At 35.6% G+C, this 18,590-nt stretch overlaps 1 protein-coding gene and 1 long non-coding RNA gene across 2 annotated transcripts in view; both read right to left on the reverse strand.

Moving 5' to 3' along the window:
- The window catches only part of ADK (adenosine kinase), a 470,150-nt gene that overhangs the window by 185,052 nt on the left and 266,508 nt on the right, over positions 1-18,590 (reverse strand). The window lies entirely within an intron of this gene.
- Positions 12,826-18,590, reverse strand: part of LOC106725815 — a 10,612-nt gene continuing 4,847 nt past the window's right edge. Inside the window, exons 3-4 of the long non-coding RNA XR_001361798.1 lie at positions 15,527-15,595; positions 12,826-12,876 (exon numbers count right to left, since the gene is read on the reverse strand). This is a non-coding gene — a long non-coding RNA (uncharacterized LOC106725815). The remainder of the gene's footprint in view (positions 12,877-15,526; positions 15,596-18,590) is intronic.

Here is an 18,590-nt window from a genome sequence, read left to right on the forward strand (position 1 = left end):
GGGTTAAGGGCAGAGGGTGGGGTGGGAACTGGGTGGAGGGGAGCTATGTGGGGAAAAAAGAGGAACAACTGTAATAATCTGAACAATAAAGATTTAATTTAAAAAAAGATTAAAAACAAAAAGCAAACAAACAAAAAATAAAGTGAATGTCTTAACTCCAAAAAAAAAAACCACAAAAAACCCACAAAATCTTTCAAATTTCAGTAAGTCCAGAATTGACAAAATTTTAAAAAAAAATGTAAATCTAAGTAACATCATGATGCTCTTAAGTTAGAGTTATAAAATAGAATAGAAAAATTGTTTAAAATGTAATTGAAGATAACAGCATTTACTTTCAATTAAAAAGTTTATTTTATTTGCATTCTTCACCTCAACATCAAAAATAGTCTAAAGATGTCCCTAAAGGGTGGCCTCAAATATACAAATGGCAGTAAGTCAGTTAAGGCACAGCCTTTGTCTTGAGGCGAAGGTGAGAGAAGGCTCTCTGTAAGAGTCATCACTGTACCTCTAACTACTTTCCTAAGGGCCTTTTAATACCACTAGCTACACCACCACCTTCTCCCTCTCCCCCATCAGAATCATTGACCACTAGGGAACCTTGAGCAGAAACTGTACTGAATGGAAAAGGGTAGTCGAGAAGAGAGGTATAGTTGTACTTTAACAGTGTAATAAAATACAAAAATTTAAGAGGAGGAAATTGCCTATACAGTGTAGTAAGAAATAATGAGAAAATGTGGTATAAAGGAAAAAAGATGGGGTACCTGGGTTTGAGAACTGGCTGTCAGTGACTGCGATATGTGACCTATATCTAGTTCCATAAAGATGTTATATTAAATGGAAATGAATTGAGATTGCAAACTCAATAACTTCATATAAATTGTGAACCTGGGGCAATACAAGATCAGTTAATGTTTAACATATAGTTTTAAACAAAAATGTATAATGAAAATTAATATTGTTCTTATGAAATAAGTATTTGTCATGAATAATTCAAATAGAGAAAAACATAAAATAGAAAGTGAAAAGTTGCCCATAATCCCACTTCCTAGAGATAAAAATTAAGTTTTATTACTAATTCTCAACTACCATAAAAATCGATTTAATATATTATTACTCTAACATAAAATTACCTGGGTAATTTCCATGAAAATTTTTTATTACAATGCACTATTAAATATAATAAGTGAATTCTATTCTTTTGGATTCTAAGTAACATCATGATTCTAAGTATTAATGACTAGCAATCTGGACTGTAAAATCATAGATACAAGGGAATTCCCGAAGATCTAAATAATCTGTAACTTCATGTTAACACTTGTGGTTCTTGGGAAGATCTTAAATTCATAAATTAGTTTCTTTATCTGGAATTATTAAATTGGACTGAGGATTTTACTTAGTGCATGTAAATACTACTAAATCACTAAATGCCTCGTGTAACAGATATAAAATAAAGACATGACATTTCAGCTAACGAAGCAAAGGCATTTATCTTGAAATTTTCTTGCTATAGAAAGAGAAACCTTTAAATGTGGCCTTACGTTTGCAAAAATCAGCAACTTTAATCTATCCACTTTCTTTTGACCTTTACACTGAGCCTCAAAAAACTGTTCAGCAACATAAATTCGATCTCAAAAGGCTGCTGCAGATCTCATTTTCTGCTGTTTTTCCATTAGGTATTTATGGGACTTGCGAGTGTTACAGGGGACTAGTAAAACGCCAAAGTAATCCTGCAGTTCCTGTGTATGAATTCAGCTTTTCCCTTTGAGATGATAACTTTTTTCCCCTTGCCAAGGCCTTTTCAGAATCAAGTATAAAACTGAGACCAAAGGTGCAATGTTCTTTTTTAAGAGGTAGGATGGGTGAGTTGGGACAGGGAAGGAGGAAAGAACATTTACCAGGTTTAGCATTTCAACTGTTAAAACAAAATAAAATTTTAAGCCACTAAGGTAGCTTGTTACACATTTGTACTAATTGAAATCACAGCATGATTAAACAAGATAGAAACGGAATCCAGTGAATTCTGAAGTTTGAAGATCTCAACTGTGTTCTTACCATCTCATAAAGGCACAGGAAACCAGCTGCTTCCATTTATGAACTGTATTGAACACATGTGCTCCGGTACACCCATGACATAACGTGTAACACTATACTTTCAAACAAGTTTGCCAAGTAGGGGGAGGGTGCACAAATATGTTAGTGAGACAAAAAACATTATATATGCTTATTTTTTGTAATGCTAGTAAGAACTTCAAGTTGTGTTTCCATTAATGTGCTTTGTAATCCATTTTAAAACATAAATAATGAAATCAGTGGACTTAAAAAGAAATCCATTCATTATAAACATAGAAGTTTATTAAAACCTAAATCTAAATCAAGCTGAGACAAAGAGAAATATTAAATTAAGTCAATCATACCTACCACTCACTCACTATGGACAAAAGACTATATTAGTCATAGGATACTTTCCATAATTTATATAAAACTAGACCAGATTCTCCTCGTTTTCCCCATCTCAGTTAGTGGAAGTTCCATCCTTGACTCATTTCTTTCTCTCATACCTTACTTCCAATACAACAGCAAATTCTATTATATCTATCTGCAAACTATGTTCAGAACCTGATTGCTTTACACCGCTTCCACTGCCAATAACCCAGTCCAAGCCACCATATCTCTCACCTGAATAATTGCAGTGGTCTCCAACTTGATCTCCCTACTTCTATCTTTGAGCCATTAAGTTCCTTGTTCACATAGCAGCCAGAATAACCCTACTACAATGTTATGTTGCATTTCCCCTCAACACAAGGCTTTTTTTTCATTCAGGGTAAAAAATAGTTCCAAACAAGAGAACTCAAAGAGGCCCACACCAAGACACAGCATCATTAAAATACAACAGGTTAAAGACAAAGAGAGAAACTTAAAAGCAGCAAGAGAAAAATTTACCTACAAGGAAGTTCCCATAAAACTGTCAGCTGACTTCTCAACAGAAACTTTGCAGGCAGAAAGGATTGGTAAGAAATATTCAAAGTGATGAAAAAACAAGGACCTACAACCAAGATTACTCTACCCAGCAAAGCTAGCATTTAGAATCAAAGGATAGGTAAAGAGCTTCCCAGATAAGAAAAAGCTAAAGGAGTTCATCATCACTAAATCAGAATTTTATGAAATGTTAAAAGGTCTTCTTTAAGAAGAAGAAAAAAAGATAAAAAATATGAACAATAAAATGGCAATAAATATATACTTATCAACAATTGAATCTAAAAAACAAGATAAATGAACAAGCAGAACAGAAACAGTCATAGATACAGAGTACATTTTGATGGTTGCCAGATGGGAGGAGGTTTGGTGAAATGAGTATAAAAAGGTCAAGCGGCCCTGGCCGGTTTGGCTCAGTGGATAGAGTGTCGGCCTGTGGACTCAAGGGTCCCAGGTACGATTCCGGTCAGGGGTATGTACCTTGGTTGCAGGCACATCCCTAGTGGGGAGTGTGCAGGAGGCAGCTGATCGATGTTTCTCTCTCATCAATGTTTCTAACTCTCTATCCCTCTCCCTTCCTCTTTGTAAAAAATCAATAATATATATTAAAAAAAAAAAAAAAGGTGGAGCGATTAAGAAGTACAACTTGGTTGTTCCAGAATAGCCATGGGTATGTAAAGCACAGCATTGGGAATATGAATATATATATGCCTAATATGCAAATTGTCCCTACAGGAGTTCGACTAGGAGACTGATCGCTTACTATGACGTGTGCTGACCACCAGGGGACGGCGCGGAACAAAGAAAGGCCCAGCCGGCAGCCAGGGAAGGGAGGCCCCAGCTGGCAGTCAGAAGGCCCTGATCGGCCCTGATTGCTGGCCAGGCTTAGGGACCCTGCCTGTGCACGAATTTCGTGCACTGGGCTTCTAGTATAGTAATAATATTCTAATAACTATGCATGGTGTCATACGGGCGTGAGATACATCCAGATGATCATTTAGTAAATTATGTAATGTCTAATCACTGGGGTGTACACCTGAAACTAATATAATAATATATGTCAACTGTAATTGAAAATTAAAAGAATGATTAAAAAGCAAAAATAGTATTCACAGTGACCTGTAAAGTGTTATATAATATGCCCCTTAGCTCTTTCACATTAGCTATATCTCCTACTTTTCCCATTGTTCACTCCATTCCGGCCCTATCAGCCTCCGTGTTTCTTAAACATGCTATGCTGCCAGCATAGCCTTTATACTTACTATCTATTCCATGTGTTTAGATTGTTTTACTCCTTACTCTCTGGCTCCTTTAACTTTTTCAAATTTTACTTAAAATGTTACCTAATGATCCTATTTGAAAGTGTAACCCCTCTTTTCCAGGCCCCAGCTTTCCTTATCTCCTTTTCTGTTTTATTTTTCTCCACACTTATTATCTAGTATACTGTATCTTTTGTTTAAAGTCTTTACCCACTAAAATGTAAACTCCTTGGAGACAACAATTTTTTAATTTTGTTGGTCACCGCAGTATTTTCAGTGCCTAGAAATGTACCAGGCACACATTAAACCTTTAATAGGAATGAATTAAGCATACAAGACATTTAAATATAAGTACTTATTTAAAGGTAAGTTATCTTTTGAACTTCTTCTATATCTCTTCATAAAAATGATTAAAAGTTCATGAAATAGTCTTTCAATGTATGATGGGTAGGAATATACAGTAAAACTCTTTTAATAATAATCCCTAAACTGTTTGTAGATTATTATTTTACAGATGCACATTCACATACTGTTCTTTCAAAGATGAAAATTTCCCAAAACTACAACACGAAGGATACAGGATGAGTGTCATGTATAAAATATAGTTTATGTATATTCCTGAAATTTTTCTTAAGTCACTGTTCATTAGTAAAAATACTTTAGATATATAATTTTGGAAGCATCCAAGTAACACATGTGTACAAGAATCTTTGGGTGTCTACATGAATACTCCAATTCAGATTAATCATAAAAGCAATAGTCCTTTTAAGTTCAGCAAACATCCTTTTAGGAAGTTTTGCTTATGATTTTTCTCTTAAAATACATTTAGGATCTATATGTTCTCAAATAACAATGTAATTTCTTTCCAAGAACATTTCATTGAGTTTTATTAGTATTTTATTTATACTTTGCTTAATTCCTTAAGGATTAAGGTGGTTTAGAAGGATGTAAAAAGGACTATTCCAGGATTGAAAGTTAGTGGTAAAGAAGAAAACAGAGTAAACCTTAAATGTATGCTATAAACTGCACAAAGAGATTTGCTTTTAGGCTTCTAATAACCATGGGGGGGGGGGGGGGGGGGGAGGAAAAATATACTGATACAACTGAAAACCTACAAAAGACTGGCAAATATGGGTAAACAGTAGATAGAGATTCTTTGTTTAAAAATAAACAAAGATAAAATAATCACATTAGATAGAAATTTCTGAAGACTTTTTATTCAAATTTTTCATGTTTATTTGATGAATTTTGAGTCATCACTGTATTAGAATTAAAAAAGACAGCTTTGAGACTATCACAAATCCTTAAATCCATAAAATATGCATATGCTAATAAAAACTTGTTTTTATCCTAAATTTTATGTGGGAATCATCTTTCTTTTATATCTATCTCTAAGCTTAAAGTTAATCAGTTTTAGTCTCCTGTTCTCATTTAAAGGCAATTAAAAAAAATTTTTTTTGTTGTTAATCCTCTCGTTAGGAATTTTTTTCCATTGATTTTTATTTTAGAGAGAGTGGAAGGGAGAAAGGGAGAGAGGGGACGGGGAGATAGACATAGAGAGAAACATCAATGTGAGAGAGACACATCAATTGGTTGTCTCTCACACTTGCTCCAACTTACCCGGGCCAGGAATCAAACCTTCAACCTAGGTATGTTCCCTTAACCAGGAATGGAATCTACCACCCTTTGGTGCATGGGCCGATGCTCTAAGCACTTAGTCACACCAGTCAGGGCTTAAAAATAATTTTTCAAAAAGAATAATTCTTATCATTTCAGAAGGGCAACTACTATTTCATAAGCTGTAAAAACTCACTAAATATTTCACATTGAATGCTAGATGGTTGATTAGACACATTCACTACCTAAGATCATAGCAAATTTGAATCATACTATGAAAGTTACATTTATGAATGGCAAGAAACTATCTTGTTCATTCATTCTGAAGTGGATGACTCAAGTATGACTTAACTATAACACACTACTTGGTGGCCAAAATACAAAATGATTTGGATTTTTGTACTTAGATATGAAATATACGTCACTTACTGAATTTACTTTCAGAAAATTTGGTAGTGTTAAGAGAAAATGTGTTCTCTCTACACTTTTCCAAAACTTTATTTTCCTAAACTCTATAGATTGATCTACAGAATTTTAGAAAAGCTCTTCATATGTACTATTTAAAAAGTTTTATTTTTCCTGCGAGTCCCATAATAAAAGAGATTTTTCTTAATATGCTGTATAACTTCTAAATTTTCCAAATTGTCAAAAACATTTTTTCATGTTTCCCTTGCCTGGGTGGCACAGCTGGTTGGATGTCATCCTGTGCAACAAAGGTTATGGGTTCAATTCCCGGTCAGGTACATACCTAGGATTTGGGTCCCATTCCTAGTCAGGGCACATACAGGAGGCAGCCAATGGATGTTTCTCTCTCACGTCAATGTTTCTCTCTCTCTCTTCTCCCCCTTCCTCCCCCCCCTTTCTCTCTTTGCTTTAATAATATTTTTTTAAATTTTTCAATTAGATTTCAGGTTCAGTATAGTTTCAGGTACGAAGGCCTTCCTCTGTTTTTAAAAATCAATTTAAAAAACATATCCTTGGGTGAGGATTAAAAGAAAATTTAGACAGACTTTATCTAATTTAAGAAACATATTAATGATATCATAATACAATCCTAAGAAATGTTTTAAATTTGTTGATGCTTAGGACTTGGAGTTTTAGTATAAAAATACGATCAACAAATAAAAAAGACACACTACAGAGAGATTAGTCTGTTCTCAAAACCTGTAATGTATTTGTATAAGATTTAAAACAGACATATCCTTTTAAAGTCAAGAACTTTCAAATGCAACAGTTAATCCACATAATAATTCAACAACCAAGATAGGTTTAAAGTTCTAACAGATACCATATGCAACCTGTAATAAAGCCTGAGTTAAGCTATTTCAAGCAACAGGATAATTTCATTTTCCATTCTAAGTACCCATTTATTTTTACTTAACAGGCTATGACATAGCATAAGAAAATGCTGTAATTATTGTACAATAAAACCCTAGTACAGATAACATATTTTATTATCAGTGAGGAAGCTAAGACTTGGGGACAAATATTACAGAAACATTTCTATGTTTACTACAGAAGATAATGCATACTGAAGTTACTATTAATTATAAAGAGTAATGAAGATTAGTAACTTCAAATAGCTAAGAAAGCAGATGAAACAGCAGGAGAGTTATATTTAACTTAGACAATGTATGAGTCCCAAATCATCATTCATTATAGTGAATCTGTAAAGCTCTACACCAGCCATAAAGGGAATACATGTTTGCAAGGCATTATGCTACCGCAATGGGAATTACAAAAGAAAAAAAAAAGTATTAAAATAGGGAGGACTCTGAAATGTATATGAAATATTCCTCATTTTAAATAGGAAAGAAACTATTAAATGAAGTGTAAATAGTATTGTCAGGACTTCTTTCCTTTCCAAAATAAAAAATCAAAGTCTCTGTTCTGACAATAATAATAGAGGGCTACATAAACCATTCAGACTAAGACAGTGAGAAAAATTTTAAAATGAAATCAAAGTGCAGATAAAATCAGATGTTAGCTGAGTAAAGTATATTTATTGTTTATTTTTTTTTGCTAACAGTTTTTGAGACAAAGGAACAAGTGTCTGGCAGCTGAACCGAGAGAAATTGGGAAGTTAAATGGCATTGTTAAAAGGAAATATCATTTTCTATTTCTGGTTTCTCAAGTTTATAGTTGGTTTACTCTAAGGACTTACTCTAAGTATTCCTTACTTTAATCACAGAACATGCTCTATAAATTTAAAGACAGAAAATTGGCAGCCCCATCAGTAGTATTTCAATATTACAATAGTGTCTTTTATTAGAAACTCACTACTCCTAATTCATTCATCTGCTAGACAGAACTTCCTGGCTAACAGTCCATTGTGATGACATAATTTCTGACAAAGGCATTCTCAGTAAAATGGAAACGACCAGGACTAATCACTACAGTTTTATTTTAAGTATTTTTTAAAGCTGCTCATAATTCTTAGAATAAAAGGATTAAAAGAACAACCACATCACATCATGTCACCCTGAAGGGACAACTGCACAGAGGAAAAGGCACAAACAAAAAACCTTGCAGACTTCATGTGTGCCTTATTGTAGCAGTGAAAATGTTTGACTTTTGACTGCAAAGAGCTGATCTTTTTGTACTAGTGTTTTCCAAACTGTGTTCTGTTCTTTCCGATATAAAAAGAATTCCTGTGAAAAAGAAGTTTTGTCCCACAGCAAAAAAATCTGCCTATCCTTACATTTTCCAGACAATTTGGATATGAAACTCTTTTCCCGTGGAACATAATTTGGGAAAAATTGCTTTATAAAATATGTTAAGGTAGACTATATATGTGTATGTTTAAAGAGGAAAAAAACTCTTTTAATTCCCACATTAAGTCTTAACTGATCAAAAGAACTCTGCAGTTAGGGAAGAACCACTAGGTGGTCTGTGGGCTGCACATAAAGGTAAGGTAGATGAGTATTTCTGAAAGCAGTATGGAAAAGAAAGCTATTTGTTTTTGTTTGTTTGGGGGGGCTGAGACAAATGGGGGCTGGTAGGACAGGTTTATACACCAAACTGGATCTGTTTCACCTTAGTAGGAGTATAAGACAATAATAAAATGTCCAAAGCCTAACTGAATGATAACATACAACTTTTCTTTGGAACAGGTCTCAGAGTATCCATTCCTGAATGACAGAAAAGAGCAGTCACTTCAAAACTGGGATGTGGTGGTGGTGGGAATACAAGGGGTCTGAGGATAAATCAAGTTAAAATTTATTGGTCATCCATTTTAAAGAACCATGGGAATTCTGAATTAAATTGTTTTCAGATAAAACTCTAATAATTACTTTGCACAATTTTACATCCAAAATGTGACATATCCCTGATATTTTTAAAGCTAGTTTGAAAGGCAGAGGCTTAAGACAATCAAAAGAACAGCAATAAATAGTTTGTTTTAAAGAAAATAAAACAATGCTCTAGGCCGATGTTTCAAATATCAGTCTGTCATTCAACAAATAATTACTGACCACACATTATATGCTAACCACTGTTTTTAGGGCCACAAAACATTCCCTCCCCTCTAAACATCAAGCATGCTGTATTCTCTGCTTCATCTGCCTAGAACAGTGCTATCTCAGATATATACATGATATACCCCTGAAATAATTTCTGTCTCTCAAAAGTACTTTCAATAAAGAGACCTTCCAAGAGTACCCTGTTTAAAAGAGAGTACCCCCAATCCCTGCCAGTCAAGCTCTTATCGATGTCCCTGGTTTATTCTATAAAGTGCTTACTGCCATCTGAATATATGAACTATACACTGAGTGGCCAGATTATGATGACCGGCCAGATTATTATGACCACCCCATCAGTACTTCGTTGGGCCACCTTTTGCCTTCAATACTGCGGCAATTCTTCTTGTTACTGACTTCATGAGATGTGGAAAGGTGATGCGAGGAATCTGACACCATGCCTGATGAATAGCACTGTCCAGTTCTGTGAGATTTGACGGTTATGGGACCAGCTGCCTGATGGCTCTTTTAACTTCATCCCACAAATGCTCAATTGGATTGAGATCTGGTGATTGTGGGGGCCACCTAAGCAAGGTAAAGTCTCCCTCATGTTCTTGAAACCACTCCTGCACAATACGAGCACCGTGGCATGGCACATTGTCTTGTTGGAAGAAGCCATCTCCATTGGGATATGCCATCAACATGATAGGATGAACTTGATCAGCAACGATACTTAGGTATGTTGTGCTATTCAGACGTTTATAATGATCTGGCCCTTTAGCAACTTCAGCGGGAAATTATAGCTAATTTGCCTATAAACGTCAGGTGGTCATAATAATCTGGCCACTCAGTGTATATATAACTAGAGGCCCGATGCATGAAATTCATGCAAGAGTAGACATTCCTTCCCCTGGCTGCTGGCACCCGGGACCCGGGCTTCCCTTGCAGAGGGAGGCCCCGCCCACCCTCTGTATCCTGTCGGTCGGTGGCCTGGGCCTCCCTCTGTGGGGTGATGGCCGGACCCCCAACCAATTGCATCATACCCGCCTTGGCTGGCCTGGCGCCAGTGGGTGTTATAGCGTGGCCTCGGATGGTCGTCCAGATGGTCGTTCCACTGTTTGGCTGCTTGGTCCATTTGCATATTATGCTTTTATTATATAGGATTATATAGGATAGGGTTGTTTATTATGCTCTCCCCATTCCCCTGACTCTCTAGGACAGCCGTGGGCAAACTACGGCCCGCGGGCCGGATCCGGCCCATTTGAAATGAATAAAACTAAAAAAAAAAAAGACTGTACCCTTTTATGTAATGATGTTTACTTTGAATTTATATTAGTTCACACAAACACTCCATCCATGCTTTTGTTCCAGCCCTCCGGTCCAGTTTAAGAACCCATTGTGGCCCTCGAGTCAAAAAGTTTGCCCACCCCTGCTCTAGGATGACAGTTTCCTGGAAACAAGGTTTTCTGATCCTGTGGTATATCTGGCATCTAGCATATAGTATGGACTCACTTAATATTTGTTGTTGAAACTGTAAATGCCACATGGATTTAGGATAGAGAATATTTTAAATGGAACTGACCAAGTTAGGAAGTGATGACAGACGAAATCTGGTGGAACAGTAGAGATAACTAGCTAAAGGAAGGTAAAAATGTGAAAGCGTTGATCTAGCAGAGAATAAAACCTAAAAGTCCCGTGTGTTTGGAACACAAAGAACACCATATAAAGACAGGTAAGAGAGGTAAGTAGAAACTAGATAAGAAAAGGCCTTTTTGGGACTTAAAAAAGATTTTTAAATTAAATTCTCCCTTAAAGATTTGCTTAGAGGAAGAGGCAGAGAATAGTTTTGTGCATTTCAGAGCCAGGTCATTGCAATGCACAATAATAAAAATCACTCAGAAATATTCATTTAATTTAGATGAAGCAATATTTTTCAAAAAGAAAGTTAAATATTTCCTATGCTACATGAATAAAAGTCACTTATGAGTCACAAAAATCAAACCTGGAGCTTCTGATCATATCATTTGAATTAAATCATTTTACTTCTTGTATAAATAAGAATGTGTCAGCTTTCTAAGGCAGCGATTTTCTACCTTTTTTATCTCATGGCACACAAAGTAATTACTAAAATTCTGTGATACACCAAAACATATATTTTTTGCCAATTTAACAAAAATATAGGTGTAATTTTAATTTATTCACACTGGATGGCTATTGTTGTATTGGCTGTTGTCATTTTTTTAAAAAAATATTTTATTGATTTTTTACAGAGAGGAAGGGAGAGAGAGATAGAGAGTTAGAAACATCGATGAGAGAGAAACATCGATCAGCTGCCTCCTGCACATCTCCCACTGGGGATGTGCCCGCAACCCAGGTACACGCCCTTGACTGGAATCGAACCTGGGACCTTTCAGTCCGCAGGCCGACGCTCTATCCACTGAGCCAAACCGGTTTCGGCAGGCCGTTGTCCTTTTTTTAACTTGACAATCCAAGGGAAAAAAGGTCAGTGCCCCTGACTAAATAGTCAGGTACTGCATGTTTTAAAAATTCTTGTGGCACACCAGTTGAAAATCGCTGCCCTAAGGTGTTCCTGAACAGCCAAGCAACAGGCAGGTGCTATTTACTCAATATAACTCAATCATAAATGCAAGAGTTAACTACCTTTTCAAAATTCTGAGGTTGCATTGTACATAGTTCTAAATCCAAAGAACTATAAAGAACTGTCTCTATAAAGAACCAAATAAACAACTTGTTAAATGTGTTATTTCTTTTATGTATATTTTTTATTGGGATTCAGCTTCTCTCTTTGACATTTCTTTGACTTAATTTTGGAATAAACATATATAAAATTTAACATAGAGTCTGTCAAATAATAAAAATATCTCCTTAGCAAACATTTGATGAATGTTTCTTGTGGGCTACAGACTTTGCTAGCAACTTACATATATTATCTCGTTTTAATCTTACAAGATAGGTACTGTCATCCCCATTTTGCCAATGAAGAAAGTGAAGTTAGAATTTAACTTGCTCAAGATCACACAGCTAGTCAGTAATAAAACTTGGATTTATATCCTGATATTTCAATTCCAAGACATTTCCTCTTAACCAATATGATATATTCTTGCCTTTACATCGCATGAAGTTAAGTTCATAATAAACACTTATTATTTTCACAAATATTTAAAAATAAAAAGTATAAAACATTAAGACTTTCTATAAATGAATGACATTTCATAAACTTATTGCCAATGCTTTAAATTGTTTCCAAGTTACCACAAATGTACTCTACTGATGGTTTTTCTTCACAATAATTAAGTACACTAATGAAACAAGTTGAATCAAGTACTGTAATAGAAACTATGCCATTGACAAACACCAGGAAAACAACTCTAATACACAATTTTAAAATGGGAATAGAGAAATGGTACCAATGATTTCCAATATATAAAAATGAAGCCAAAAGATTTTTTTTTATTTAATCAATGCTATAGCATTTCTAAGACTTAGAAGGTCTTTATTTAACATTCGTATTTCTGATGTGCTAAAGAAAGATCCATTCACTGGAAAAGCTAAAAAAAACAAAAAAAAAACCAAAAATATGGACATATGCTAGGTATGAGAAAATTTTAAGATATTAATAAAGCTCCAATTTAGAAAGAGTTCTGCCTCATTAAAAACCAAAAGTCTAATATATGTGTGTATGTTAAGTTTTATAGCAATTACTAATTTTTAGATTCAATTCTTGTCCTTGTTCTCTAAATTCATTATGGCTTCTATTATGAATATCCATAAGCTTAAAACAAACAGGTATTATAAAAACAAACCCCAAAATTTCATTAGTCCTATAAAAATTGTGTTAATTAAAATATTATTAAGTTATTAAATTACAAGTTTATAAGTTGTTATTTTTTATGAAATTAATCAATGAAATGGTTGTTTCAATCCTTTTTTCTAGGATTTTATAGGTTGGGGACAGGAGAGAAATGAGAAGGAAAGGAAATAACCATAAAATGATGAAGTAATTTTCAAAAGAAAATCACTGAAAGACCACTAATAACTTCAAGTGAAATGCCATATAAAAGCTTTTAATTGCCTTAAATTTGTGAAAAACTACCCAGGAGATCAACAAATTCACATCAATGAACTGCATTATACTAATAAGAGACCCCTGGCCTGTAGCCAGAGAGAACAAACAAAATGAACCATTCCAACATGGCTGTAAATTATCCGAAAGGAAGAGAAAGAGACAGAGTCAAAGTAACATGTTTGCACAGTAGGAAAAAGATCAAATATTGATCAGTCCAAACTGAGGTAATTAGAGCCACAGTCAAAGAGATGGGATGTATGTTCCTAGTCCTATAGAATTGCATCTTAAATGCTGAACAAATTAGCTATTTGTTAGACTTTTTTTGTTTAAAAAAATTCAATGAAATATCTGAATCATACCATGTGTTTATACTTTTAAAATGTAATAACTTTTTTACCCTTTAAGAAATCATCTAATTTGTGTGATTTTCAGAAAGATTTATAAGAATGCTTGAATTTTAGTTAAACATATCTCTATTACCATGAGACTAATCACCTGTCCATATGGTAGTGCAATTAATCAAAGTAAAATAATTGCAAAATGAGGACAATTTGAAAATTAGTACATCTTATTAAGTATCTATTTATACACATCTCTAAAATTCAAGGCTTATAAGTGTTTCTAATTTTTATTTATCATAAAACCTAGACACTTCCTTTTTTTAAAAATATATTTTTATTGATTTCAGAGAGAAAGGGAGAGGGAAAGAAAGAAACATCAATGATGAGAGAGAATCATTGATCGGCTGCCTCCTGCACTCCCTGAGGTTCCAGCCCACAACCGGGTCATGTGCCCTGACCGGGTACTGAACCGTGACCTTCTGATTCATAGGTCAACACTCAACTATTGAGCCATGTCGGCCGGGCTAGACACTTCCTTTTTTATGAGGACATTACCACTATCATTTTTGAAAACTTTATAAGTTATAGTAACCTTAAAAATTGGATAAAGTTCTTAATAGTCTATGGCAAGAAGCAAACCAGAAATTTGTCTATTACTTGTTCAAAATGAAATTTTTATTTAAGAGCTATTCAATTATAACCACTAAAGGTATAGTATATGGCAGTTAAAATCAAATGTACATATTAAAACTGTGGCCAGTCATAACATAAACTAGAATTAACATAAAAATGTCCTCTCAGAATCAACTTGCCACAAGAGACTGTTCTAGAAAACACCTGAATAGAATTATTATTACTGTTCTGGAAAAACATTAAGCTCTCATATATAAATTTCCTGATATATATCCAAAGGAGTGTGTTTTCATATCTATTTATAAATTCATGGTTTTATAATGTTGAAATAAAAATAAAGTTTGTGTGCCTAACCTCATTTCTTCCCACATTTATGTGTTGATCAATTATGAACTGACTTAAAAAATTCTGTAAGAAATAGCAAATCATTAACAATTCTGAAGAAGGCAGCACCACAAAGCTTTTATATCATAAATTCAGTACTTTAGAAGCTGTTGATAAGTAGAATGACTGCCTATTTTCACATTCTAGCTAATGACATGTTCCAAATGCAGATAATTGTAGGTTAATTTGAAATTTTTAAATTTATTTGTCTAAAATATCTTTCATGTTTTCTTGTCAACAAGTCTATTAGTTGAAATTTACTAAAATAATGATTATTTGTTCAAGGTAAGGTATATCCTTCTTTTAATCATGCATGATTATATGTTGCTTAATTTTTGTGTAACACATCACATCTACACTGAGCAATTAGTTATAACTGGCTTACCATGAACAAACAAAACAGGCATTAAAATGTTTAATCAGTATATTGGTTCTGATCAAGTTCTTACAAGCTCCTTTTCAGAAAGTACCGAAGACAGGAAAAAGTAAGTGAATAGTCATTAATATAATCATTATTTTCACATTGAGTTAAATTACTATTCTTTTAAAAATAATGTGGTTTTTTCCCCCCTTCCCATCTTTCTGACATTTTACTCCTTTATTTTAGGACAGTTCTGTTCTATAATTTACTTCTTTGTAAAGAAAACAAAAAAAGAACTACATCTATTTGTGCCAAATTCTTAATCCCAGATAAGCTTTGACAGATGGAATAAAATACTCAAACAGTCAATGTACTATCTTTGCTATTATATTAGCTCTTCCACCCCCACATACCCTTTTCGCTTAATTGCTGGAAAAAGTGGATCCCACTCGATGAAAATGAACTGAAAATCTGGATGTCACCTCAGAAAAATAGGTTTAATTTTGAAATTTTTAGTCACATTTCAAGGAACAACAATTTTACTCATATTTCAGCTTAACATTTTTCACTATATCTATAACTCTATATAATAAAACTCTAATATGCAAATCAACCAAACGGGGGAATGACTGTTCACTAGGATGCACGCGGACCACCAGGGGGAGCACCGCTCAGCCAGAAGCCGGGCTCACAACTGGCAAGCACAGTGGCGGTGGCGGTGGCGGCAGCGCTAAGGACCCCCTCGGGGGATGTCCGCTGAGGGTTCCTGGACTGCGAGAGGGGCCCCTCCCCGCCCCCAGTGTATGAATGTTGTGTGCACCGGGCTCTAGTCATGTGATAAAAGTTACCAGTACTCCCCAAGAAAAACACTTAGAAAAATGTTCCACTGGAACACTGCTTTTATTGTCTCTTTGGGAAAAAGTAGAAAAGTAAATACACTACTTTGCATTCTGTTACCTAGTTTGCAGACAACTTTACTGACTAAAATAAACAATAAAGCAATGTTTATTTTTCTAGTAATAAAATCACTAAAAGCCATCAGAGTAAGATATTCTTTGCTTCCTTCTACCCCCCACAAGGAAATCTCTGCATGTCATCAATTGACTAGATATTTAAAAAATCAGGACAAATTAAAAAGAAAATCATAAACTAGAACTATTATTTTACTTTTTTCACAAAATCCCAGGAAAAATTAATTTTACTAAAAGAAAAAGCAGTAGAGCCAAAATTCTTACAAATTTTGGAAAGCTCATAAAAGAGAAAGGACGTCTAATTGTTCCATTGATATTCTTCTAATACTTAGAAGTGGAAACAGTGGGAAATAAAGCAATTTCTATGTATTGATAGACCACTAGCCTACAAATGAGATAGGAAGATAAAAAATAACACAGTTAATTAATCTTTACACCCTTTATCTAATAAACTTTTAATCCCCCAAACAAATATTTGTACTCTGTAGGATAAAATGGCAGCAATTTTCTTTTATATTCAGTTGCTTTGCAAAGATGTCTTGTTCACTGAAAGACACCAAACCAGCCCTGGCCAGTGTTACTAAGTGATTAGAGTGCTGGCCTGTGCACCAAAGAAGGGTTGAGGATTTGATTCCAGGTCAAGGGCTGCAGGTTTGATCCCCAGCCCCAGATGGGTATGTGCGGAGGCAACCAATCCATGTGTCTCTTTCACATTGATGTTTCTCTTTCTCTATCTCCCCCTACCTCTCTCCCTTCCACTCTCTCTAAAAAAATTAATGAAAAAATATATTCTGGGGTGAGGATTTTAAAAAAGGGAGGGAAAGAAAAAAAAGGTACCAAACCAGAAAGAATTTATAATTCTTTAACACAAAATAACTAAACATAAATTTTAAATACATAAAAAGCAAGAACACTGAAAAAAAATTATTTACTATTCCTTGTTCAATTACATGATATAGTTCAAATATTTTGGTTTCTCTTAGTCTCAAAAGAGATGCATTACAAAACTCCAAATACTATCAGATCTGGATGCATATGATGGATCACACTATAACACAGATTTTAAATTTTGTTTTTGTTCATTACTTAACCACTTAAACAACAAGTGGTTGTTAAACACTTTTTTTCCCCAAGTACTGGGCCAGATCACGGGATGCAAGGATAAATAATACAATAACAACTTTTAGAAAGCTCATAGTCTAGTACTCTTCATATTATTATTTTTTTATCCTCTTAGTCACCATACATATCCATGCCTCAATCTATGCTTAATCATACACTGGAACAGATCACTCCATTTCTGTCAATCTAAATCATATTTATAATTCAAGTTCTACATCTTCTATCAATACTTATAATAATTTCAGGCAGTGTTTGAACCCTAAGATATTAAGATTTGAAAAAAACTTGACAAACCTCTATTTCCTTTAAACTCTCAGCAGGATACTAGGCACATAACAGATTCTTAAAAAATTAAAAGTTAAAAATTTCAATACATGTAAAATAAAGACCAAATACTTAAAAGTTGCTATCTGTTTCTTTCACAAAAATTTATCCTCTGTGATAATGTTTTGACATGACAACTTGACTAGGCTAACAGGCTCCAGTTACTTGATCAAGCACTAATTTAGACGCTGCTGTGAAGATATTTTCAAGATGTAGGTAAAGGTCCCAATCAGTTGACATCCAGTAAAGAAGTATTCTGGACTAGAGGCCCGGTGCATGAAATTCATGCACTGGGAAAAAGCTCTCAGCACGGCCTGCACCCTCACGCAGTCTGAAACCCCTTGGGGGATGTCCACCTGCTGGCTTAGGCCCGCTCCCCCTGGGGATCGGGCCTAAGTCAGCAGTCAGACATCCCTCTCGCAGTCCAGGGCTCTTGCTCCTCACCACCTGCCTGCAGTAGAGGTGGGAGAGGCTCCTGCCACTGCCGCTGCGCTTGCCAGCCATGAGCCTGGCTTCTGGCTGAGTGGCCCTCCCCCTGTGGGAGCACACTGACCACCAGGGGGCAGCTCCTGTGTTGAGAATCTGCCCCTGGTGGTCAGTGCACATCATAGCGACCGATCGTTCCACCGTTCGATTTGCATATTAGGGTTTTATTATCTATACTAGAGGCCCGGGGCACAAAAATTTGTGCACTTGGGGGTCCCTCAGCCCAGCCTATGCCATTTCGCAGTCTGGGACCCCTGGGGGATAACGCCCCCCCGATCGTGGGCTCCGCCCCTGCCCAGGACTTACGCCTCTGGCCGAGGCGTTAGGCCCGGGCAGCAGGGACCCCCAGCTGCAGCCGCCCCTACCCGGGTGCAGCTGCCCCCCGATCATGGGCTCCGCCCCTGCCTGGGCCTAATGCCTCTGGCTGAGGCATTAGGCCCGGGCAGCGGGGACCCCCAGCTGCAGCCGCACCCCAATCGTGGGCTCCGCCCCTGCCCGGGCCTAACGCCTCTGGCTGAGGATTTAGGCCCGGGCAGCGGCGACCCACAGCCGCAGCCGCCCCTGCCTGCAGCCA

This window comes from Myotis brandtii, unplaced genomic scaffold (genome assembly GCF_000412655.1).
Source record: "Myotis brandtii unplaced genomic scaffold, ASM41265v1 scaffold190, whole genome shotgun sequence".
NCBI lineage: Eukaryota > Metazoa > Chordata > Mammalia > Chiroptera > Vespertilionidae > Myotis > Myotis brandtii.